The sequence below is a fragment of the Mobula hypostoma genome, chromosome 15 (genome assembly GCF_963921235.1).
Source record: "Mobula hypostoma chromosome 15, sMobHyp1.1, whole genome shotgun sequence".
In the NCBI taxonomy this organism is placed as follows: domain Eukaryota; kingdom Metazoa; phylum Chordata; class Chondrichthyes; order Myliobatiformes; family Myliobatidae; genus Mobula; species Mobula hypostoma.
In genome coordinates this window covers 64,561,458-64,588,070 of record NC_086111.1, presented here as the reverse complement: position 1 = coordinate 64,588,070, position 26,613 = coordinate 64,561,458, and the positions used below count along the sequence as shown (strand labels likewise).

At 41.3% G+C, this 26,613-nt stretch overlaps 1 long non-coding RNA gene across 1 annotated transcript; it reads left to right on the top strand.

The window, feature by feature from the left end:
* The first annotated feature begins 1,071 nt into the window (after positions 1-1,071).
* LOC134356934 (uncharacterized) lies at positions 1,072-24,125 on the top strand. Its single transcript, XR_010020470.1, has 4 exons — positions 1,072-1,196; positions 6,270-6,424; positions 7,583-7,763; positions 23,077-24,125. It is a non-coding gene; the product is annotated as an uncharacterized LOC134356934 (long non-coding RNA).
* Positions 24,126-26,613: the final 2,488 nt, after the last annotated feature.

Below are 26,613 nucleotides of genomic sequence, written 5' to 3'. Positions count from 1 at the left end.
TATGATCCCAGTCTTAACTCAAGAATGTGGAGACCGATAGCATCCTGTTGATTATTAATAGCCAAAGATCCGATTCTATATACTTCTGGTTCCTCAATTATTGAAAGGGGAATTTAAATTGTTGTCTTTGGTGCTGGCATCAGGAACATGGCTCCTGCTACGTCTGCGCAATAGGCAGAACTAAAAGCTTAGATTGAAGCCTGAGAGTTGGCAGAAGGAAGATCAGCTAATATCTACACTGATTCTCAATATGCTTTTGGAATTGTTCATGATTTTGGGAAATTTATGGAGACAAAGAGGATTTCATATGGCGGTAGGAACCCCAATCAAAATTGGCCAACTGATACAACTGATCAGATGTTGCTGGAATAAAATGTGAAAATGACTGGAAAACCATGGGAATACATTGATGGATGAAGGTGCAAAAAAGACGGCACGGGAAGGAGTAAAAGAAATAAAAGAAGTACCAAGAACATATGCAGTGAACCCGATGACTTCAATTATGAGAACAAACTTGAATTCTGTGTCACAGATGTACATACAAGATATTCAAGAGATGCAAGCTCATTGTTCTAAACAGAGAAAGTGGTTCTGGATGGAGAATGGTGGGAAGTTAAACAGTGATCAAGCACTAGTCATAGACTAGTAGCTCTAACTAAATTGCTTTCTTATCTGGCACAGCAGATACACACCCTAGGACACATCAGAGTGGAAAAGATGATTGACAGATTCTCTAACCCTAACCTTAATCCTAATGTGTGGTGGAATCCAAAGTTCAGGGCACAACTCGACAAACATTTAAAGGGTACATGATATGCCAGAAGAGAAATTCTGGAGCAGCAGAAAAGCTACCACAATCATGTGCTTAACAGCAATAATTATTACATACCATTAATATGTTGAAAATATAGTGTGTTCAGAGTAACAGAAGCAACACAGCAGAATCAGGAGAATAGCTGAATCAGCTGGTGAACAACAACAAACAACAAATAACAGCAGGCTTTTAGTCTTCACCTACGGTGTCATGTTTTGATTAAAGGGTTACTGTACATTGTATTTGTATTTTACTTTTATTTATTCTGTCTCTCTCTCTCTCTTCGGTTGTCATCGAAATCCAATGACGACGTCCACTCCTTTAACGGTGAGATCTTTGATGACCATGCAGTCCTATCCTGGACCCACAAGCTCTGTTGCAGGTGGGACATGTATATGTGGCAGCGGTGGTGGTGGTTATTTATTACATAAGGGTATAAAAACAATCAGCATTGCAGATTTGTTATGCTGGTAAATTTTCATCAGCCTCAATCTTGGCAACCGCTTCAATGAATTTATTTTCTGTTTTGATATCACCAGACGTTTTTTCTGTAATAGTTTTTAAATATTTTAAAATATAATGCTGTACCTTTTTTTAAAATTCCGCAACCACCCTGCTGAATCTTCACAATCTTCAGTTCATTGTGCTAGGTCTGCATTTGGTTCATGATCAGTGTACCGTTAAGCGGCATATGTTCACTCCGATGCTGGCAAATCCACTCTTTCAATCTACAATTGAGATGCTCATTTTTCACTTTATGCAGTGCTTTTCTATTTTTCATTAACTTCCGTTCATTACATATGTGTGGTCACTCAGAATTGTCTGGGGTGTGCAGAGACCTGCACGTTGTCTGGGAACTTTCCCAGCGCTTACTGGAATTTTCCATTTGTGACGTCATATCAGTGCTCAAAAACATCAGTATTTCAGAGTTTGGATTTTCAGATAGGGTGCTCAACTTGTACTATTAGTTGCTATATTTTTACCAATTTTCCCTCTTCATACTATGCCAGTTGAGATGACTCATAATGTATATTGTACTTGTATAATTGACAATCAGAAATATTACAAATCAACAAAGCTCCTGTCAAGTAATAAGAAATGGCCTAATTTCATGGAATAATATCTCCATAATGTGTGGAGATGGAGCTTCCACCTCTCTTCCACATATTTGATATGATTTTTTCTTGCCCTGAGACATATACACGCCTTACCTTCCCTCCCGAATCTAGAAGTAAATGAAACATTTTAGAAGATCATTTTGCAACAATTTTGTTCCCATTTTAGTGTTGCAAGGCGTGAGAGGGATTAAAAATGTCGCTGCAGCCTTAGACAGAGTAAGCAATGTCACGGCTGAAGCCTTGCAAAAGGTAACAACGGAAATGGTCTTGTTACGTACCCCGTAACTGGGTTGCCAAACCAGCAGAAATGGATCACTCAGTTGGAGTCTGGATTACTGGAACTAAGAAAGTTTTATTAAAGAAATAAGCAACACAGTACTCTAATAGTAAGGATATAAATGCAACAGGTTAGCAATGAATAAACACACATGTACACAGATTTAGGATAATAGGATCGATCAATCAAGCTCTATCCTCGTCTAGGGGTAAACGACCAGTTTCAAAGTGACGCAAAGTTCAGTTCAATTGAGTTCAGTTCAGTTCACAGTAATCACTGCCGTGGGAGAGAGAGAGAGAGAGAGAGAGAGAGCGAATGAATATTCAAATCGGATTCCAAACAGACCTTCGATATTCCTCACAGTCAGCTTTCAGGCGAGCCCTTTGTAATGTCTTCTGAGGTCACCGACTGTGACCCCTCCGTTTCAGATACGATCGTTCCTCTGCAGTGAACCTGGCATCCAGGCAAGGGCGGACACACGCCAGGTTCCCGCCGAACGTACCTTTCCACCCTGTGCGTCTATGGCTTGGTCCTACGATCAGCCCTCCAAAATTCCCACCGACTTGTGGGAGACGCACCGCTTCCAGGGTCTCGTTACCTCGTGGTGTCGTGTGTGTTACCTTAGCGAACCTGTCCCTTTTTATCCCCCTGCTGGGGTATCGCCTGTCCATCACACTTCAAACAGTTCAGGGTTCAAAAAAGGAGCCGATCTTGACAGCTCTCAGACCGTGTCTCCTTCCGTTAAACTCTCCCGTCTCTTCATTACCATTTCCAAATGCTGCTCCATTGTCTTCCTTATCTCTCTTTCTCCTGAAGACAGGTGGCAGATCAACTGTTGATCCCACTGGTGCCAGCACAGGACAGTTAACATCTTAATCTATGTGTACTCCTTGTAACCCTGTTTCGTCACAGTCTCCATACATAAGATGGTCCTACAAAATCATATGTCATTAGATCTTCTGTTAGCAGTTAAGGGGGGAACATGAGCAGTTATAGGTAAGGAATGTTGTACCTGGCAAATCATATTATTCATACTAATATGTCTTTGCATAATTTACTTCTTGTTTACTTGTTTAAAGGTAATCATCAATAAAATACTCTAGTTCAAACTCATGTAAGTGTGCCTACTAGTCCTCCTGACCATGACATAATTTTATGAATACTTTGAAGAATATATGCCCTTTGATATTTCATAACCAAAGTACTTTTGATTATTTTCTACTTAATGTTCGATAGATACCACAAGTTTCGTTTCCTCTGAATTTTCAGATGTAATGATTCTAAGTGTGTGATTTAGAATCGGGGCAGGGGTGGAATTGTTGGATCCGACAATAATATAAGGTCCAATACAAGATATGATTAATCTAACAAAAACATTTCTAGAATTAATAGATATGCTACATTAGTGCACACAAAACCAGACTAAATAGATACATGAAATGCGCCAGACAAAGAAAACAGAATTACCAGTTTAAGAGGAGAATGAAGAATGTTTATACAAGGATTTTGAAACTAAATTCAATGCAATAAAATGTCAGAAACCACAGCACAGAATTACCAACAAACACAGAGATAATGAACTTTTGGTCTAATATCTGGTCAAGCATGATGACACACAATCTGGAAGCTAACTGGAGTAGGGAGATAAAAGAATGCACTCACACAATTGAAGACATGCAGACTTTTGAAGTTACAATGGAATGCCAAAAGCAGTTATAAAAATACCCACAACAAGAAAAGTACCAGCAGTGATAATATTCATAATTATTGGTATAAAAAATTACTTGCCTGCATCTGTACCTATTAATACATATCCACAATATTTTTAAAAATCCTGAAAACATGCCCTAATTTTTTTTAACAGAATGTAAAATGTGTCTCTTACCTAAAAGAGACATCACATGACTGCATCCATAACAGTGATAGTAGATTGAAGAAGATGCTTTTGACTATAATGTTATGTTCAGAATTGTCCATTCAGCTTTTATTTTCTTTGTATTTTGGGCATTATGAATAACTTGCTTGGGTCAATTATGTTCATTGATGAGCATGTTATTTTGTTTGAAAGGAAACAAGTAATAAGTTTTGTTTTCACAGTAATGAATCACAAATTACGGGGCATTCAGCCCAGGTTTAATGCCCAATCCTGATCTGATTGGTTGTTCCCAGGATATGGTGATAGTGTAGAAATTAAACTCCCAGATTAACTATCCAAAGACTTGGACTAACAATCTTGAAATACGGTAATCTCAAATCTACTGCAGCAACTGTAGAATTTAAATTTGTTTAATTATATGAATTTGGAAACAAAAACTAGTCTGAGTACTGATGATTTGTGATTTGCTGTCTGTGTTTTTCGCTTTTTTTTGCCATTTGTGCATGGGGGGGGGTTGACTTTTTTTCTTAGAATGGGTTCCATGGTTTTCTTTCTTTGTTTCATGGCTGTCTGTGGAAAAACTGCATACACCGGGTTGTACACTGCCTACATACTTTGATAATAAATGTACTTTGAACCTTGATAGCACAAAACTGCTCCTGAATTGTTGTCAAAATCCATCTAGTTCACTATATCCTTTGGGGTAAGAAATCTGTTATCATTAGCTGGTATAGTATATGTGCACACCTTGGCCCATCCCTTATGGAATCCTATCTCCATTTATCCATTGTCCTTGCTTCTGAAACTCATTCCTAAGCAGCACTGAGGATGTATCATCATCCAGACTAAGGAGTTTGAGAAGATCACTTGCCACCCCTTTCTCTAGGGTGAAAAGGGATGCACAATGAATGCTGGCTTTCTCAGCACTGCCAAGATCCTGACAAAGGTAAATAAAGAAACTTAGATGGACTTCTATAGATTTAGAACATCGCCATCAAGCGTTTGAGATTGTAAAGTGATCAGATACTGTTTATGTTCCTGTCCACCAGATGTTGCTAAAAATAGATACATATGTGATGGTCGGCCCAGGTTTAGGAAAATATAAGACATAAGAGCAGGGTTAGATCTTTCGGCCATCAAGTCTATTCCACCATTCCATCATGGCTGATTTATTATCTCTCAACTCCATTCTCCCACCTTCTCCCCGTACCCTTTGACACAGATACTGATCAAGAACCTCTTTAAATACACTCAATGACATAACCATCCACAGCAATGAGCTCCAGAGATTCACTACTGTAAGGCTAAAGATTTAACATGTTCTTAACATTTACAGTAATTGTGTCACCGGCTTAAAAGTTATGGTAGTTGATTGATTTGTTTGTGAATAAAATAACATGGTTCAAAGTGAATGCATAAAATAAATTATCCCTTTGCATAGCCCAGCTAAACTTATGAACATTGTAATTTCATATGATTACCAGGAGGTGGCGGTCTTGATCCTGTAAAGCTGAAAGCTACATTTCCATGTTTTCAAGCAACACACATCAAAGTTGCTGGTGAACGCAGCAGGCCAGGCAGCATCTATAGGGAGAGGCGCAGTCGACGTTTCAGGCTGAGACCCTTCGTCCTGAACGTCGACTGCGCCTCTTCCTATAGATGCTGCCTGGCCTGCTGCGTTCACCAGCAACTTTGATGTGTGTTGCTTGAATTTCCAGCATCTGCAGAATTCCTGTTGTTTCCATGTTTTCAAGTGTTTCTGACAGGAACTTTTGTTAATTGTGGATTGCAGAAATTCCTTGTAATCTATAATTTTTTGATCACACTAATAGCTCCTTATTTCAAGATTTTTATATCAACCATGTGGTTGAGAGACTGGACTTGTTTGAGATGGAAGATTTCCTAGCCTTAAAGGACATCAATGAACCAAAGATTCTTAGGCCAGTTGGTAGTTTGATGCTCATCGCACTGATGTGAGATTATTGGATTGCTTAAGTAATTGAATTTAAATTGCTCATCTGCCTTGGATTGTCATTTGAGGTCTCTGGATTACTATTACTGTTTACATAATGACCTCACTACTGTTCAGTTGATACTACATATTATGAGCTTGTGTTGTGGATTTGAGGGGACTGTAATCTAGTTCTGATATACTTACATTTCTTTTACTTATCATGTTGTGAGACCCCGACCATCGCACAAGCTAGTCATAATCCCATTCGATTCACCCTGTGATTCCAAAAACAGCTGAATACACAATTTGACTGAACTCAAGCATACAAGAACTGGAAGTAGAAATGGGTCCTTCAGCTCCTTGTTCCTGCTCTGCCGTTCAGCAGGTAATTCCACATCTTCTACTTCACTAATCCTGTATTTCACAATTGACTAAATACCCAAAAGTCTTGCAATATCTGCTTAAATATCCACAGTCCTTTTGAGTTAAAAAAAATCCAAGATTACACTGCCCCCTTTGGTAAGGTTTTTTAAAACTTATTGCAGTGCAGAATGGCTGACTTTTTATGTTGACGTTGACTACGAAGATGAACAACATGGGTCCATCCATTCTGTCAAGCTATGTAAAAGTTTAAGTTTTCAATAAGACAACAAAGCCTGAACATGGAGAAGACAAAGGAAGTCATTGTGGACTTCAGGGAGTTGCAGACAAGCCATCCCCCTCAGCAAATACATGGCCCCTCCGTAGAGAGAGTTAAGTGTACAATGTTCCTGAGAGTTCACATCATGGATCACATCACCTGGTCCCTAATATCACCTCCATTTCCTAAGAAGATTGAGGCAAATAAGGCTTCCACACCCCAATCTTAATAGCATTTTCCAGGAGCACCATTGAGAGCATCCTGACAAGTTGCGTCTCTGTCTGGTATGGGAGCAGTCGAGCATCAGACTAGAAGCCTGTACAAAGGACTGTGAGAACAGCTGATGGGATCATAGGGGTTCCCCTACCACCCATCGGGAACATTTATCAGGAGCGCTGTATACGCAGGGCCCTCATTACTAAGGATCCCACCCATCCATCCAGCATCCTCTTTGACTTTCTACCATCAGGCAGGAGACTCGGATGCATTAAAATAAGAATAGTCAGGATGAGAAACAGTTTCTTCCCCCAGACCATTAGGCTTCTGAACTCCCAGCCGTATCGTGTTCGAAGTGTCACTGGTTAATCTGTTCCGTATCTTACAATATTTAATTTATGCACTTTAGTTTGTTATTTATTTGTGATTCATCTGTAGATTTTATCCATATCTTCATAAGCTATCATGTATTGTATGTGTTCAGTGTACTACTGTGCTTTTCACCCTGGCCTGGTTTGAAGAAACGATTTCTTGTTTCTATATACATTATATGGTTATATACATCTATGTAGTTAAATGATAATAAACTTCACTTGACTTGAAAATTCAAAGTACATTTATTATCCGAATATGTATACAATATAGACACGAGATTGAGACCGAAATGTCCACTGTACTTCTTCCTAGAGATGCTGCCTGGCCTGCTGCGTTCCACCATCATTTTGTGTGTGTTGCTTGAATTTCCAGCATCTGCAGATTTCCTTGTGTTTATGATTAAGGATTTGTCTACGGAAGTGTGAATGTGATGCAATTTTCTACTGTATGCAATACACCACTTTCTAACTTTGAAGCACATCAGAATTATAAGGTAACAAATAATTTTAAATATTTATTATAGTTTATGAATGTTCTAACAGTGGCACTTCTGTACCTCAAAATCCTTCAAATTTTGCATTCTGGGGTCAGATACTTAAGAATTATAAATCAGCAGGAAATGGTTCTTAGTGCAATTGTTTGATGATTTACACTTACACTTAACCTCCATTCAAAATATTTCTTTCTGCCTCAGAAGTAGGGTTTATTGCAATCCTCTTTCCCTCAATACTAATTGCAAATAACAGACTTTAACTCAGATGCTGCAAATAATTTTGTTGTTGGTTAATATTATATCCATCTATACAGATATGACAGATGATGAGCCTGTTATTTTGCTTCATCATAGACATGTGCAGGCAAGTGGTGAAATTGATTTGACAAAATTTGTGTGAAGTTCTTCATATACTTGCTACGATAAACACCAGATATATAGTCACCCGTCAATAAGGTCCTTCAATCTATGCATTATCATCTCTCGTGAATGGGCTTCTTTTATAAACTTACCCCTGGAATCTAGGAGAACAATTTCTCTGAAGAAAATTATCTTTTTCTATTTCTGTCTCCTTTCAGAGGTACCGCGTGAAAGGAGGTGCCACTTGTTTCCATGTCACATCAGAAAGCAGTGAAGTAGCTGAAGCCCCCTATATTTATCAGAGTGATTTTTTGTATGAATAGATGTGATAGATCTTTTTAGTTTGTACCTTGAAGATGAGCGAATGACATTTTTGAATGCAAATTAACAAATCTTGATAGCGATAGAATCAGTTGGGACTGGTTGACAAGTTTTGTAAGCAGCCAAGAAACTATGAAAGAGATTTTAATTCATTTAGTTCCGGTGCCACATTTCCAGAGCCACTCAGCACGTTATAGTTTTATTTCTGAGAATTGTAATGTGGTTTAATACTAAATAACTTAATTTTTGATGTGTTCGTTGAACATTTTGATCTAGAAGTGTCTTAAATTGTAATAGCCATTTGGAGCAACTATTCATTTTTAGTAATTATTCATATGTCATTGCAAATGTAAAATGAAACAGTAAATTTGAATTTATGATATGATCACTTGTGCTTCCAATTGTACAAATACATTATACTGAGATATCTAATTATTAGATGTTGGAAAGATGTATATTTTATAGTGCTCTCTTGCAGGATGTTCAATATCCTTCTGTCTTTGTGACCTATCCATGAGAGGAAGATGCAAATGTCTCATTGGTTGCTTGGACAGCAACACCATGGACCTTGCCTAGCAACTTTGAATTTCAAAATGTGAAAATCAAAGTTAAAACATGTTTCAAAACAATGTGTGCTTAATTTTGAAGTTTCTGAAGCCTGGAATATAAAACCAGCTTTGCATTCTACGGGCTAATCTCGTAAAATCTTTCATGATGTTTATCAGTTAGTTATAAAGAGTAGGCATGGACATCCGCTGCATGGTAGCGTACTGCTTAGCGCAATGCTTTATAGTACAGGCGACCCGGGTTCAATTCCCGCTGCCGCCTGTAGGAGTTTATTCGTTCTCCCTGTGACCGTGTGGTTTCCTCCACTTGCTCTGGTTTCCACCCACAGTCCAAAGCTATACCGGTCTGTAGGTTAATTGGTCATGGATCAGATTAAATCAGGGGATTGCTGGGCTGGAAGGGCTGGAAGAGCCTATTTCGCACTGCATCTCAACAAGCAATAAATAAATAAACACGTTACTAGATATAGTCAAAATGAAGTCACGTGTGTACTGCCAAAGCAACACAAAAAGTGCTGGAGGAATGCTGAAGAGTTTTAGCCCAAAACCTCGACTTTTTTCCATTGATGCTGCCTGGCCTGCTGAGTTCCTCTAGCAATTTGTGTGTGTTGCTCAGATTTCCAGCACCTGCAGATTTTCTCTTGTTTGTATACTGTCAAAAGGCATCTTGTAAGGAGGGCTGTATAATTAATATACAGGTTCCAGAAATGTATGTGTTTGGATATGACCCACAATTTGCAAAATTCATTTGGATCTTGTTGAGTATTCTTCAAAAATATTCAATGCCCTCTTTGACTGCAGGTTATTTCTGGAACTAGTGAGCGCATTGAAACTTCCCCCTCTTACTCTGTAAAGTGCTACACATTGTGATTGGATATTGGCCATTACTTCTCTTTCCCTGTAATCCTCAATTCACCGTGCCACCCCCCAGTAATGTTAAAAGTTCTCCATTCTTCCCCATTGCAGGCTGGGCATTGCACACAATGAAAACACTGCATATCTTTCTCTTCCCAGTTTCTGGTGCAGCGCTTCAATGTGTTTTGAAATACCAGGAAAGAGCAATTCAGAGATACTTCTATTTAAGTTACTTTCCAGGTAATTTATGTGGAAAGTTAGCAACGAGAAAGTATGATCCAAATGCAAAATTCTGGACGTCAGGAACAGGTAAAAGGGGATCAGCTGCACTGGTAGAGAGAAACAGTTAACTCTTGAGATGATGACTTTCCAACAGGACAAAGAAAAGTTAGGGTAAACATAGTTTTAATATGTAGAGAAGGCAGGAAGGAGAGAACAAAAGATATGTCTGTCATTGAGTGGAAGGCAGGAGAGATTGTGAAAAATGAGTTGTGCAGCCAAAATCAAAGGCATTACTGAATATCGAAAGGTAGATCTGGAAGAGAAGGCAAATATATGGAATTTTAAAAATCAAAGTTGTCTCAGAAAATTCTGTAGTCATGGTTTTCTCATCAATATTGGAGACGCTTTTCACAAAATGATTATTCCACTTGTTGGGAATTGACTCTTTCCAGGACCTTATCTAACCATGGTCAAGGTTATGGTGCGTGTAATGATGAAGGTGGTAAGTTAGTAATTCAGGCACTTAATTTCTGGAATTTAACTTCAGTTAGTGGCATATAGTATAGCAGTTAACGTAACATTATTACAGCACTAGTGACTTGGATTCAATTGTGACGCTGTCTATCTGTAAGGAGTTTTTACATTCTCCCTGTGGCTGTGTGGTGTTCCCTCCACATTCCAAAGACATATTGGTGAGCAGGTTAATTGGTCACATGGGCGGCACAGGCTCAGTGGACCAGAAGGGCCTGTTAATGTGCTGTACTTCTAAACAAATAAATAGACAAACAAACTATATGATTGTTACAGCTATTTAAGAGGAGAGGAAATCTGCTAACCTCCTCTGAGCTGGCCAAGGGCTGGTCTGATTCTTGCACAGCTTAGCAAGCAAATCATTTCAAGGGCAACATAGAATGAATAAGAAATGCAGCCTTTGCCAGTGGTGCTGAGATCCCAAAAAAAGAGAATATTTTATGTAAAGAAATATCTGACTCTTAATTGAGGTGGAGGACTTAGGATTTTACCTGACTTGATATAGACACAGATCCTTCTGAGTTCAGGACAGGAACTAGGATCTTGTTCTGACATGTCTGTTTGGAATGTTCATTTCGCTGATGACTTTCATTTGAAAGCCTCCAAGAGGACCACAATCTTCTCGGGTTTGGAGGCTTAAAGGTAAGAATATCTGCAGACACTGGAAATCCAAGTGACACACAAGAACTGCAGGAGGAACTCAGCAGGCCAGGCAGCCTCTAAGGAAAATAGTAAACAGTTGATGTTTGGGGCCGAGACCCTTCTTCAGGACATTAAAAAAAAAGATGAGAAGTCAGAGCAAGAAGGTGGGAGGAGGGGAGGAAGAAGGGCAAGGTGGTAGGTGAAGGGTGAAACCGGGAGAGGGGGAGGGGTGAAATAAAGGCTGAGAAGCTGATAGGTGGAAGAGATACAGGGCTGGAGAAGGTGGAATCTGATAGTAGAGGGTAAAAGACCATGGAAGAAAAGAAAGGGGGAGGAGCACCAGAGAGATGTGATGGGCATTTAAAGAGATGATGTGAGAGAGGAAAACAGGAATGGCGAAGGGTGGGGGGGGGGGCAATTACCAGAAGTTTGAGAAATCGATATTCATGTCATCAGGTTGGAGACTACCCAGACAGAATATAAGCTGTTGTTCCTCCAACTTGAGGGGGGCCTCATTGCAGCAGTAGAGAAGACCCTAGACTGACATGCCAGAATGGGAATGGGAAGTAGAATCAAAATGGGTGGCCACCAGGAGAACCTGCTTTTCCTGGTGGACAGAGCGTAGGTGCTTGGTGAAAGCGTCTCACCAATATACAGAAGGCCACATCTCGAGAACTGGAAACAGTACGTGACGCCAACGGTCTCAAAGGTGAAGTGCCACCTCACCTGGAAGGACTGTTTGGGTCCCTGAATGGTAGTGAGGGAAGAGGTGTAGGTGCAGGTATGGTACTTAATCCACTTGCGTGCCTCAGTGACATGGAAACCCATAGTGGCTGGAATCAGAGCTTTCAGTAGGGTCACCCATCCCATACAAGTCAAAGGGTAGAGGATGGATTAAGAGTGGTCCACCAGTCCTCTGGGTTCAGGCATTCAACTGAGGGCTCACAACCCTGACTACTGAGACAAAATTGTCATGGAAACAGCAACGAAGGATTCTTCTACATCTCCGTGCATCAGTATTCCCGATTCTCCACCCAGGATTTTCATGACTGGCAGTAGTAAAAACTGAGTACAAGCTACTGACATAGTTGTTGACGTGCGAACAAAGTCACTGGAGAGACGTAGCTGGTAGATATGAAAGTAGTCTTTTATTCGACAAAATGAGACACAGCAGACATCATGTTGAGAGCCTTTCAGAGGAAAAGGCCTGCACGACCCAGCACTACATAGCATTTTATATGCTAACGATCAAAGGACAATTCTACATTTACAATGCTTCCTTTGAACTACAGAAAACTTTCACACCTCCCTCTTTGCACCCACATTACTGATATCCAAAATGAATTTTAAATTAACATTGTCTAGCTGTGGTTCAGAACTCTTAAGAACCCATTGTCCAGAGCTGCATTTTAAATTTCATCGCCGGTCCATATTCAGATTTGAGGACTGGTGGCTGAAGTTAGTTTCTGAAGCTACTTGCTATATGTCCTAACCCCCAAAAACATGCTAACAATAATGAAGGGGGAGGGAGGGGAGGGGAGGGAACGTAAACTCAGTCCATGAGAGGCCTGCGTCGGGCATTTTCATGCCTTACAAGGCACAGATTGGAAGTCTGTGTGGGGCACCAGTCCTCACACAGACACTAGAGCAATGTGTGGTTAAGTGCCTTGCTCAAGGACACAAACACGCTGCCACAGCTGAGGCTCGAACTAGCGACCTTCAGATCACTAGATGAACGCCTTAACCACTTGGCCACGTGCCCAACAATGATGAAGGAAGCCCTGAACATCATCAGAGATGAAGGACCTTCATTGCTGCCCTAAACACCAGTGGTGTACCAGGCAGTAAGTAAGTTTCATTTGAAAATGATAGCTCTGATACTTACCAACACACACAAAATGCTGGAGGAACTCAGCAGACCGGTAGCATCCATGGAAATGAATAAACATTTGATGTTTTGGGCCAAAACCCCTCTTCAGAACTGAAAAGGACAGGGGAAGATGCCTTCCTTGCTTTTAAGTAGATTTTACTTTCAAGTCAGTTTTTGAAGGTACTAGATTGTCACTTTTAAAGAAACTATTTTGATGTTCTGCTGCAATTTGTGTTATGCAATTGATTGCTACTGTGTACACTTTTCACTATAATAGAAACATAGAAAATAGGTGCAGGAGTAGGCCATTCGGCCCTTCGAGCCTGCACCGCCATTTATTATGATCATGGCTGATCATCCAGCTCAGAACCCCGCCCCAGCCTTCCCTCCATACCCCCTGATCCCCGTAGCCACAAGGGCCATATCTAACACCCTCTTAAATATAGCCAATGAACTGGCCTCAACTGTTTCCTGTGGCAGAGAATTCCACAGATTCACCACTCTCTGTGTGAAGAAGTTTTTCCTAATCTCGGTCCTAAAAGGCTTCCCCTCTATCCTCAAACCGTGGCCCCTCGTTCTGGACTTCCCCAACATCGGGAACAATCTTCCTGCATCTAGCCTGTCCAATCCCTTTAGGATTTTATACGTTTCAATCAGATCCCCCCTCAATCTTCTAAATTCCAACGAGTACAAGCCCAGTTCATCCAGTCTTTCTTCATATGAAAGTCCTGCCGTCCCAGGAATCAATCTGGTGAACCTTCTTTGTACTCCCTCTATGGCAAGGATGTCTTTCCTCAGATTAGGGGACCAAAACTGCACACAATACTCCAGGTGTGGTCTCACCAAGGCCTTGTACAACTGCAGTAGTACCTCCCTGCTCCTGTACTCGAATCCTCTCGCTATAAATGCCAGCATACCATTCGCCTTTTTCACCGCCTGCTGTACCTGCATGCCCACTTTCAATGACTGGTGTATAATGACACCCAGGTCTCGTTGCACCTCCCCTTTTCCTAATCGGCCACTATTCAGATAATAATCTGTTTTCCTATTTTTGCCACCAAAGTGGATAACTTCACATTTATCCACATTAAATTGCATCTGCCATGAATTTGCCCACTCACCCAACCTATCCAAGTCACCCTGCATCCTCTTAGCATCCTCCTCACAGCTAACACTGCCACTCAGCTTCGTGTCATCCGCAAACTTGGAGATGCTGCATTTAATTCCCTCATCCAAGTCATTAATATATATTGTAAACAACTGGCGTCCCAGCACTGAGCCTTGCGGTACCCCACTAGTCACCGCCTGCCATTCTGAAAAGGTCCCGTTTATTCCCACTCTTTGCTTCCTGTCTGCTAACCAATTCTCCACCCACACCAATACCTTACCCCCAATACCGTGTGCTTTAAGTTTGCACACTAATCTCCTGTGTGGGACCTTGTCAAAAGCCTTTTGAAAATCCAAATATACCACATCCACTGGTTCTCCCCTATCCACTCTACTAGTTACATCCTCAAAAAATTCTATGAGATTCGTCAGACATGATCTTCCTTTCACAAATCCATGCTGACTTTGTTCGATCATTTCACCACTTTCCAAATGTGCTGTTATCACATCCTTGATAACTGACTCCAGCAGTTTCCCCACCACCGATGTTAGGCTAACCGGTCTATAATTCCCTGGTTTCTCTCTCCCTCCTTTTTTAAAAAGTGGAGTTACATTAGCCACCCTCCAATCCTCAGGAACTAGTCCAGAATCTAACGAGTTTTGAAAAATTATCACTAATGCATCCACTATTTCTTGGGCTACTTCCTTAAGCACTCCAGGATGCAGACCATCTGGCCCTGGGGATTTATCTGCCTTCAATCCCTTCAATTTACCTAACACCACTTCCCTACTAACATGTATTTTGCTCAGTTCCTCCATCTCACTGGACCCTCTGTCCCCTACTATTTCTGGAAGATTATTTATGTCCTCCTTAGTGAAGACAGAACCAAAGTAATTATTCAATTGGTCTGCCATGTCCTTGCTCCCCATAATCAATTCACCTATTTCTGTCTGCAGGGGACCTACATTTGCAGTCTTTTCCTTTTTACATATCTATAAAAGCTTTTACAGTCCGTTTTTATGTTCCCTGCCAGTTTTCTCTCATAATCTTTTTTCCCCTTCCTAATTAAGCCCTTTGTCCTCCTCTGCTGAACTCTGAATTTCTCCCAGTCCTCAGGTGAGCCACTTTCTCTGGCTAATTTGTATGCTTCTTCTTTGGAATTGATACTATCCCTAATTTCTCTTGTCAGCCACGGGTGCACTACCTTCCTTGATTTATTCTTTTGCCAAACTGGGATGAACAATTGTTGTAGTTCATCCATGCAACCTTTAAATGCTTGCCATTGCATATCCACCGTCAATCCTTTAAGTGTCATTTGCCAGTCTATCTTAGCTAATTCACGTCTCATACCTTCAAAGTTACCCCTCTTTAAGTTCAGAACCTTTGTTTCTGAATTAACTATGTCACTCTCCATCTTAATGAAGAATTCCACCATATTATGGTCACTCTTACCCAAGAGGCCTCTCACGACAAGATTGCTAATTAACCTTTCCTCATTGCTCAAAACCCAGTCCAGAATAGCCTGCTCTCTAGTTGGTTCCTCGACATGTTGGTTCAAAAAACCATCCCGCATACATTCCAAGAAATCCTCTTCCTCAGCACCTTTACCAATTTGGTTCACCCAATCTACATGTAGATTGAAGTCACCCATTATAACTGCTGTTCCTTTATTGCACACATTTCTAATTTCCTGTTTAATACCATCTCCGACCTCACTACTACTGGTAGGTGGCCTGTACACAACTCCCACCAGCGTCTTCTGCCCCTTAGTGTTACGCAGCTCTACCCATTTCGATTCCACATCCTCCCGACTTATGTCCTTCCTTTCTATTGCGTTAATCTCTCCTTTAACCAGCAACGCCACCCCACCTCCCCTTCCTTCATGTCTATCCCTCCTGAATATTGAATATCCCTGAACGTTGAGCTCCCATCCCTGGTCACCCTGGAGCCATGTCTCTGTGATTCCAACTATATCATAATCATTAATAACAATCTGCACTTTCAATTCATCCACCTTATTACGAATGCTCCTTGCATTGACACACAAAGCCTTCAGGCGCTTTTTTACAACTCTCTTAGCCCTTATGCAATTATGTTGAAAAGTGGCCCTTTTTAATGCTTGCCCTGGATTTGTCGGCCTGCCACTTTTACTCTTCTCCTTAGTACTTTTTGCTTCTACGCTCACTTTACACCCCTCTGTCTCTCTGCACTGGTTCCCATCCCCCTGTTGTGAACTAACCTCCTCACGCCTAGCCTCTTTAATTTGATTCCCACCCCCCAACCATTCTAGTTTAAAGTCACCTCAGTAGCCCCCGCTAATCTCCCTGCCAGGATATTGGTCCCCCTAGGATTCAAGTGTAACCCGTCCTTTTTATACAGGTCACGCCTGCGCCAAAAGAGGTCCCAATGATCCAAAAACTTGAATCCCTGCCCCCTGCTCCAATCCCTCAGCCACGCATTTATCCTCCACCTCATCGCATTCCTACTCTCACTGTTGCGTGGCACAGGCAGTAATCCCGAGATTACTACCTTTGCGGTCCTTTTTCTCAACTCCCTTCCTAGCTCCCTATTTTCTCCTTTCAGGACCTCATCCCTTTTCCTACCTATGTCATTGGTACCTATATGTACCACGACCTCTGGTTCCTCACCCTCCCACTTCATAATGCTTCTGCAGTGTGAGATGTGCAATTTACTAGCAAAGTATGAAGCATTCCAGGCCAGGCACATGCTGGGAATCATGCTGTGGCAATACTTTTTTTTCTCTAGGTCAGGGGTTCCCAAATTTTTTTATGCCATGAACAAGTACCATTAAGCAAGGGGTCCATGGACCCCGGGTTGGACACCGCAGCTCTAGACAGCGCATGACTGAATATGAAAAGTTATATGCAAATATAATTCCAGGTTTAATATTTTCCTTTGTTTTCTGTTTCTCAGTGAGAGTGAATTCCTGTTTCCACTCTGCAGGTGTTGTGACCCTAAGTGCTTGCACATAGGGTTCTCAAATTCCTCATCTGCTGAAAGCAGTTAAGATCTCCGTTTGCACTGAGTTAGTTGCTTTAAAAAAAGATACATTTCACAAAGAGTTATAATCAAATAATTGCAGGCAATGAGTGCATCTGCAACCTGGGCAGCATTTGTGAAAAGAGAAACGGAGCTAATATTTCAGGTTCTCAGGCAGTGTCTTTGAACTGAAACAATTACTGTCTGTCTCCTTCCACAGATGCCGCCTGATCTGTTTAGTGTTACAGCACTTTTTTTTGTTTTATTTTCTCTGGAAAAGAATTATCGGAGTATAACCCAAGTGTGATTACGTATTTGGGTTTGGGTTCATCTGCAAAGCATCTGTAATTTTATAGCATCCCAGTTTTTTACTGTTGACAATCGCATGTGAATAATGACTCTCGGACAAGGTGCAGAGGCCAACAGCTGCTGATGAAATGCACTTAAGCAAGAATCTAATGCCTTTAGGGAAGGGTTTCCCAAACTTTTTTATGCCATGGGCCCCCACCATTCACTGAGGAGTCGGTGGACCCTGGGCTGGAAACCCCTACTTTAGGGGAAGACAATTATCAAAAAGAAATGCACATGCTCAGTAGACAATCTCTATTTTAAATGTCTGTGCAACCTGTAGTGATAGTTGTTTTGTCCTTCACTGTCCTTCAACACCTGCATTGCCATGGTAACCATGGTCTACATTTATCCAGTTTTGCTGGAACTTTCATTCAGAGAGCGAACCCTCTATGCCACATAGGGTAATGACTTACTAGCTCAGCTATTTAATCGTAGAACTATTATTGGTTTTCATCTGCACACGAATAACAATTTTAAATGCTTTTAACCCTGAAAAAAACAGTAATTTTTCTCATCCTGGTCATTCAACAGGAAGCATTATCAGAAAGGAATTCATGGGTGATTATTAAGCAGAATTTGACACCAAACCACATAAGACATTAGGTGGTAAAAAAAAAACTGGACATTTCTGAGAAGGGAGAAACAGAGGCAATGTCATTAATTTTGGCCCACTGATTTGCAACTACCCATTCAAGATTCAAGATTGTTTAATATTATTCTTCAGTATACAAGTGTAAAGGAGAACGAAATGATTCATTCTCCAGATCTGATGCAGCATTAAAAAAGAACACAATAAGCATTAAAACACAATAAATGTAAATACATAAGATTCCATTATATACATTATCTGATTGTACACACATAAAGTGATGCTAGATACTAACCCTACATAAATCTCACGAGCAATTATGAGGGGTCAGTCATCTGATGACCCTGTATCTGCTTATGACCGAATGAAGGTCTTTGACCACTCTTCTTGGTGCACCACTGTGTTGCCATGTTGAGTGATCTAGGAAGGGAATTTTTGTGTGTGTAGATAGTCGGTGTCAGTGTGGAGATATATCTCTTCCAAAGGAGGCATAAGACACTCCTTCCCTCCACTAGACTACAGGTCACCCTTGGGCAAGGTGTGGCACCTGCTTAGCTGTCCAATCAGGGTCATGCAAAACCATGGGAGCAGGTGGCGGATGGTCGTATGAGCAGAAGGTGCATTTCACAAGTCCTGGTTATGCGACCACTGACACCAAGCAGTCAAACTCCGAAGAGTATTGATAATGGCTAGAGTCACCTGTCTTGTAAAGAAGGCAATGGCAAACCACTTCTGTGGAAAAACGAGCCAAGAGCAATCATGGTCATGGATAGACCATGATTGCCCACGTTATATGACACGGCACATAAGAACAAAATGGACGATAGATAGATGAAGGCAGCTGAGAATTGGTGACCATCAGGGGTGAACAGGAACCCTTTGGATTGCTGGGCAGGAAGCCAATGTAGATCAGTGGATGGAATAGAGTGAGTTGGGATATTAGCTCTGTTGTTTTGAATGAATCAGGGGTGCAAAGTCAGTGGCCTACTTTGGAGAAACCTAGAGTAGTTATTCAAAAGTTACCAGCAAGAATCTGTTCATCCTTAATGTTGTAAAGCACTGAAGTGGCTTTAGCGGAACGTTTTCATATGAAATTTGACAGCTTGTTGCAAGGGTTCCCAACCTGGGGTCCATGGACCTCTCTGTTAAGGGTAGGAGTCCATGGCATAGAAAAGGTTGGGAAGTCCAGGCCCATTGTGAGTAGATATTGGACCAAAAGACCAGCAGCTTATCTGACGAGGTAAGTTTTAAGAAGTATCTCAGTGGGGTGAAGAAGCAGCACATATATGGAAAATTTGTGCAACGGCACTTAGTAAGAGTTGGAACGCAAAGGAGAGTTTTGGATAAATTTAAGAAGTAGAAAGTGACCAAGAATTTATTGGTATAATTAAGTCTCCGTGTAACATTAACATGTTTAAGGATTTCAGCTCTGGATAAGCTGATACTATGATAAAATTAGGGTAAGTATGTAGAAGTAATTATATAGTTTTAGTGGTGACACCAAGGGGTGATCAACAGTTAAGTATAAGATAGGTATGGATCCTTCGTAGAACTAGAAAAGTATACAGCACAGAAATGGCCCTTTCCCAAGGTTCAAGGTTCAAGGTTCAAAGTACATTTATTAGTAAAGTATGTATGCATCATACAACTCGAAGATAAGTCTTCTCCTGACAGTCATGAAGCAAGGAGAACTATGAAGCCCGTTCAAAGGTAAACATCACCCCTCCCCACGTATGCAAGAAAAAACAAATAGCACAAACAACGACAAGAACGTCAACCCCCCCCCATGCTCAAAAAACAGCAAATCATAGAGACAGCAAAAGGAACAGCAAACCCCAAACCCCACCCCACACAAAATAAATAAACAAATAGTGTAAACGGCAACAAGAACATCAACCCCCAAATGCCACTCACGCAAAACAACAAATTACACAAAAAGCAACAAGGAACATCAAGCCCCAAGTTACCCACGCACAAAAAAAAAACCAAATTGTTCGAATGGCAACAAGAAAGATCAGGTGAAAATATAGAATATAAAACACAAAACTGAAAAATTTTGAAAAAAAAATGAAAAAACACAAAAACTCTGTCCATCTCATCCATGCTGACCACAAGGCACATCATTTGCCTGAATTTAGCCCTTTATTCCCTACTTCCTTCCTGTCCAAGGACCCGTCAAAGTGCTTTTTAAATGTTTCTGCCCTACCGCACTCTGTAAGAGTGAGGAAGGGGCCATGTACTCTCAGGTAAGTGACCCACCTCTTGACTCCCAGAACTCCCTGCCCATTGCCGAACATTACAATGAAGAACTTGTCCGTTGAAAGAATGAGGAATCAATAAAATTCCAGTGCCATCTAGCACAAAGCAACTTGTGCCATTCCAATTGCTACTCTGAAAATCCTCTTCCTCAATTCCTTGAGGCACAATAACAGCTTTGAATTTTACTGGAGTTACATATCAATGTTTCTTTAACAGCACCTCCCTAATCTGCAAATTATACCGCGTGGACAAACAGAGGCAAGGGACACCATCTCCAAATTTCCACATGTCTTGCATCACCCTAATTTGTAAATGCATCATTTCACACCGCAACTAGATTAAAATTCTGGAATTACATGCCAAGATCATAGTGGGAATATTTTCACCACAATGACAGAGGCAATTATGAAAAGAACTTGTTTTGGGTATTAAAAGGTAATCTAGCCAGTAATGTTAACATCCCATGGAGGAAAAAAAAGATAGATTTTTAACATGAGATTGATAAGTAGTTTTCTGATGTTGATACTGTGCTGGAAATGTATTCTATTTTCTGATTGATGCCAAGAACTTGATCTCAAAATTTAAAAAAAAATTGTAGCAATTCATTCCACACAGACCTGTCAAACTCCACTGATTCCTTGGCATTTTTTTTTAACAGAGCTCTCTATTGAGCATATCTGCATAATATTGGAAGCCAGAGAGGTAGCACTCTTTAAATGTAACACTGAATATAGCATCCTAGAAAAGTTAGCACTTGATCTCATGCTTATAATCTGATGGGTGTATGGGGTGTCAAGGAGGGGTAGCACCTCTGGTGGGGGAACATGTCGCGTCCTTTTCAGGGCAGTTAGTCCACCTTTGGTCCCCACCTGGCACTCAGCTCTCACCTGTGGCTCCCCGTAGCTGTTTGCATGCGACAGCGGCCACACCCCGGGCAATGGCTTCGACAAACCGACTAAACCAGGTGAGGGTAGCCTACGGGTCTCAAACCCTCGGTGAGATAGGGAGTTGTCTGTCCCATCATGTGGAGACAGACTCTGGCGGATTGAGTGGACGAGACGAATGGAAGGTCCAACGGTCAAGAAGGCGGTCTCTGCAAGCGTCGTGGAACATGTAGAGCAGGACAAGACACAGAAGATGGCCTGGTCATCCACTGCGCCTCGTCCCATCTCCAGCCATCTTGACTCTTGTCTTGCCACTGGATCCAGATGGGAATTGGGAAGAGAGAGTGAGGCTGACGCTGCGCAACTCTCCCTCACTTAAATCCAAATCAAGCGCTCGTCTCGACACCATTATAATGGTGTCAAGGTCCTCATCAATGTTGACGATGGACGAACAAAAATATAATCTGATGATATGTTGACTGATTGAACACTTGTTCCTTTCACATGAATATCCATGAATACAGCGTTACTCCAGGCCCACGGTGCAAAACACAGTGCCAACAGTCACACAGCACAAAGGACACATAACACATACAAGACATCAGTAAGATACAGCCATGCAAAAAAAGTCCAGACCCAACCCATGAATGCCTTTGAAATCTGCAGTCGTTCACAATACAGCTTGTCTTCTGCCGAGTGAACACTGGAGGGCAGCACTGACTCCAGCCTGGATGTCACACTGCACCGCCTCCAGTGGAGTGCATCTGCTCTGACGCCTCTCTCCTGGCAGCTGTAAACAGATGCATGCAGTAATTTTTACCATAACATTGAAAATAGCAACTTACCAATCAGTTGTTAATGACATTGAAAATAGACTTTAAATTTGTTTCTCACTTTCATCTACAAAAACAGAATATATTGGAAACAACCACCAATCAGGCAGCATCTGTTGCAGTAGAAACAATCTTATGAATTCTCAGCAAAGTTCATTTTGCCTTGTTTTTCCTCTTTGTTTTTCACAACAGTAAACTTTAACATTTGTCTGGCTGTTACATACTTCAGGAAAATGTGTGTGAAAGAGAATGTTAAGATTCAACCTAACCATACTGTATTGGAGAGAAATGGTAGGACATCCACAGCTCATGATCTCTGCATGACACAGGAATTCATTGATAATAAACTGATAAACGGAGGCTTAGGGCAAATATGAAGGTTCACTTGGTAACTAAGAAAATTGAAAAGTTTAATTGGGAAGTTGTATTTTTTCAATGAGCAATTTTAATTCGAACCCTGAAATCTGTCATCAACGGAAACATTTCAGGAGTTAATTCAGGAAAAGTTTGGGGTTTTCTTTAACGAGATGTGTTGGGAATGACACCAATATACAGATAAAGAAGGATGAGTCAGTTATTCATGTTGAATTTATTGTGGATTGGTCAATATAATGTTTTTCCTCATCAGACTGCTATCACTGGGTTGGGACCCTGGATTGATTATAGGAATGATTATAAGACCTTGTATTCATCCTTCATAGAATCTCTCTGGTCCGTGAAGAAACTGAAGATAATTGATAAAAATTAGCTTATATTGTTACATTAGGTAGTCATATTTTAGTTTGAATTCTGAATTGTAGATTATAGTCAAACTTTATAAACATGCAAGAACTTAATATACTGATAAGCATGTTTGCTTTACAAAAATTGCTTGTTATGAATTTTTTATACTTGATGATATATTATTATTCACCCCTTTAAGACTGAGGAAAGATCGTGGAATCCCATTTAAGATGGAGATGATTGAGGCTTACGAACTTCTGGAATTTTCCATCCCACAGAGCAAGTGAGAGAATATGTACAGTACAACAGCGGTCCCCAACCACTGGGCCGCGGACCGGTACCGGGCCACAGAGCATGCACTACCAGGCCGTGAGGAAACGATATGATTTGGTGATACGAGTCAGCTGCACCTTTCCTCATTCCCTGTGAAGCCCACTGTTGAGCTTGAACGCACGCGAGGTCATAACCCGCGCGTTATCCATGTCAGCGCGGGAAGAAGATCAACTCCTCGAGCTTGCAAATGACGGCAGGCTGAAAAGTATGTTTGACATAACATCTCTGCCGGCATTCCGGATCAAAGTCAAGGCTGAATATCCTGAGATAGCCACGGAAGCACTGAAAATGTTGCTTCCATTTCCAACATATCCCTGCGATGAATGTAACAAAAACAAAATTGCAGAATAGACTGGACATAAGGAACCCCCTTCGAGTATCGCTGTCTCCCATCACCCCTCGATGGGACCATCTTGTTGCAGGAAAACAAGCCCAGGGCTCCTACTGATTCAGCGATATTGGTGTGTTGCAATGATTTTATATGTTCATACGGGGAAAATATGCGCGGTGTTTAATATCCAAATGTTACTTAAAATGTTATGATGCTATTGACTTATATAACCATATAACAATTACAGCACGGAAACAGGCCATCTCTGCCCTTCTAGTCCGTGCCGAACGCTACTCTCACCTCGTCCCACCGACCTGCGCTCAGCCCATAACCCTCCATTCCTTTCCTGTCCATATACCTATCCAATTTAACTTTAAATGATAATATCGAACCTGCCTCTGCCACTTCTACTGGAAGTTTGTTCAACACTTACTTCAAGCTCCCCTGTTCTTATCGCTATATTCATGTGAGGAAAATATGAGCTGTGTTTAATATTAAATTCGTTAGATAAACCCTTTTAGAAATGAAATTGAGTGTATTAGCCATTTATCACCGATATTCTGGTCGTGATTAACACTCCCCCCCCTCCCTCCCGAACAGAATCACCAAAAACGATTTGTAGAAAAATAATCAGCATGTGCACGCATGCGCAAGTCACACGTGCGCACTGGTGCCCGCACAAGGCTTCATGGTCATTGTAGTCTTTCTTTAAGTAAACACAACGTATTTGAATGCTACTCTTGTCCGTTGGCAACCATCACACCAACCCCACCCCCCCCCACCCGTCGGCCGGTCCGCAAGAATATTGTCAATATGAAACCGGTCCGCAGTGCAAAAAAGGTTGGGGACCCCTGCAGTACAAGACTGAAATGATAGGATTTTTGTATTGAATCAAATTCCAAGGTGCATCCAGATCAGGCAGAAAAATATATGTGAATGAATTATGAGACTGGCTGGATTAAGAGACATGGGTTAGAGGAGGAGGTAGACAGCACTCAGTAAACACACTCCAAACACACACACGCAAACATTGCCTTGTCATTCTGCTGTCACTGTGGTGAGTGTCTGTATTTCAACGTCTTTCCCGGTATATTCTCATAATTAACCCACAGTTTTCCCTCCGCATTGCTACATACGTTCAGAGTCAGAAATCAAAGTTTAGTTTAATCCTAATCTGAGTTGATGCGTTCAAGTTGACTTTATGGTGATTTTCCCACCATACATGGTGGAATTCGATTTCTTTAGTAAGGGGGTTGTATATCAGCGGTCCCCAACCACCGGGCCGCGGACTGGTACCGGGCCGTAGAGCATGCGCTACTGGGCTGCGAGGAAGCAATATGAGTCAGCTGCACCTTTCCTCATTCCCTGTCACGGCCACTGATCAGCCATTATGCATGCGAGGTCATTACCCACGCATCATCCATGTCAGCGCGGGAAGGTTATCAACTCCTCGAGCTTGCAAATGACGACGGGCTGAAAAGTATGTTTGACATAACATCTCTGTAGGCATTTTGGATCAAAGTCAAGGCTAAATATCCTGAGATAGCCACGAAAGCACTGAAAACATTGCTTTCATATCCAATATTTTTCTGCGAAGCGGAGTTTTCTGCAACGAATGCAACGAAAACTAAATTGCAGAATAGACTGGACATCAGGAACTCCCTTCGAGAATCGCTGTCTCCCATCACCCCTCAATAGGACCGTGTTGTTGCAGGGAAACAAGCCCAGGGCTCCCACTGATTCAGCGATATTGGTGTGTTGCAATGATTTTATATATTTATACGGGGAAAATATGTGCTGTGTGTTTAATATCCAAATGTTACTTAAAATGTTTTGATGCTATTGACTTATGTGACCATATAACAATTACAGCACAGAAACAGGCGATCTTGGCCCTTCTAGTCCATGCCGAACGCTACTCTCACTTAGTCCGGCCGACCTGCACTCAGCCCATAACCCTCCATTCCTTTCCTGTCCATATACCTATCCAATTTTTCTTTAAATGATAGTATCAAACCTGCCTCTACCACTTCTACTGGAAGTTTGTTCAACACTGACTTCAAACTCCCCTGCTAATTGACTTATCACTGTATTCATGCGAGGAAAATATGCGCTGTGTGTTTAATATTAAATTCGTTAGATAAACCCTTTTAGAAACAAAATTGAGTGTATTACCCACTTATCGCCTATATTCCAGTAGTGATTAACACCCATCCCCACGAACCGAATCACCAAAAAGGATTTTGCTGGGGGGGGGGCGGTGCGGGAATCGGCAGGTCACGATGCGCATGTGCACTGGTGCCCGCGCAAGGCTTCATGGTGATTGTAGTCTTATGGGTAAACAACGCATTTGACTGCTACTCTTGTCCGTTGACAACGCTCGCCCCCCCCCCCCCCCCCGGTCGGCCGGTCTGCAAGTATATTGTCAATATTAAATCGGTCCGCAATGCACAAAAGGTTGGGGACCCCTGGTGTATATGTTGTGTGGAAACTGTATTTAATGTCGATACTTCTGTTTATTTTGTAACATGATTGTAACTACATTGTTGTGTGCATCATATTCTAATTCATATATAGTCTTAAGTTAACTATGTTGGTAATTAAAAGTGGTCTAGAGCCGAATAAGAAGAAGCTCATTGCCCTCAGTCAGAGAGAGATAGGGGCTGCCGGGAGTTCACACTGGACAAAGTACTGAGCTATATTGTGTTTTCTGGTAGATATCATTTTGTAAATATTGGCATTTTTCTTTTCACTAACTTTTCTAAGTTTGGTTTTTGACGTACCGAATGAACACCCTTCCACTAAAGTGGTAAGCAACTCCAGCCATTTTTCCTTTGGTCTTAACTTATGTATCTAACAGAGGACATACCGTATATTTAACATTGTAGTTCTCCACTGAATGGCGGAAAATATTTGGGAAGATCTTCCAGTTCCCAAATACTCCATAACTGCTGGTACTTAATAGTTTCCATCCTTAGAAGCTTGTTAGCATATATCTAAGCTAACGTGTTCATCTTGTGATTCACTACAAGCTAGTCTCAGAATGCCTGTGTTGCAATGCTGAATATTTAA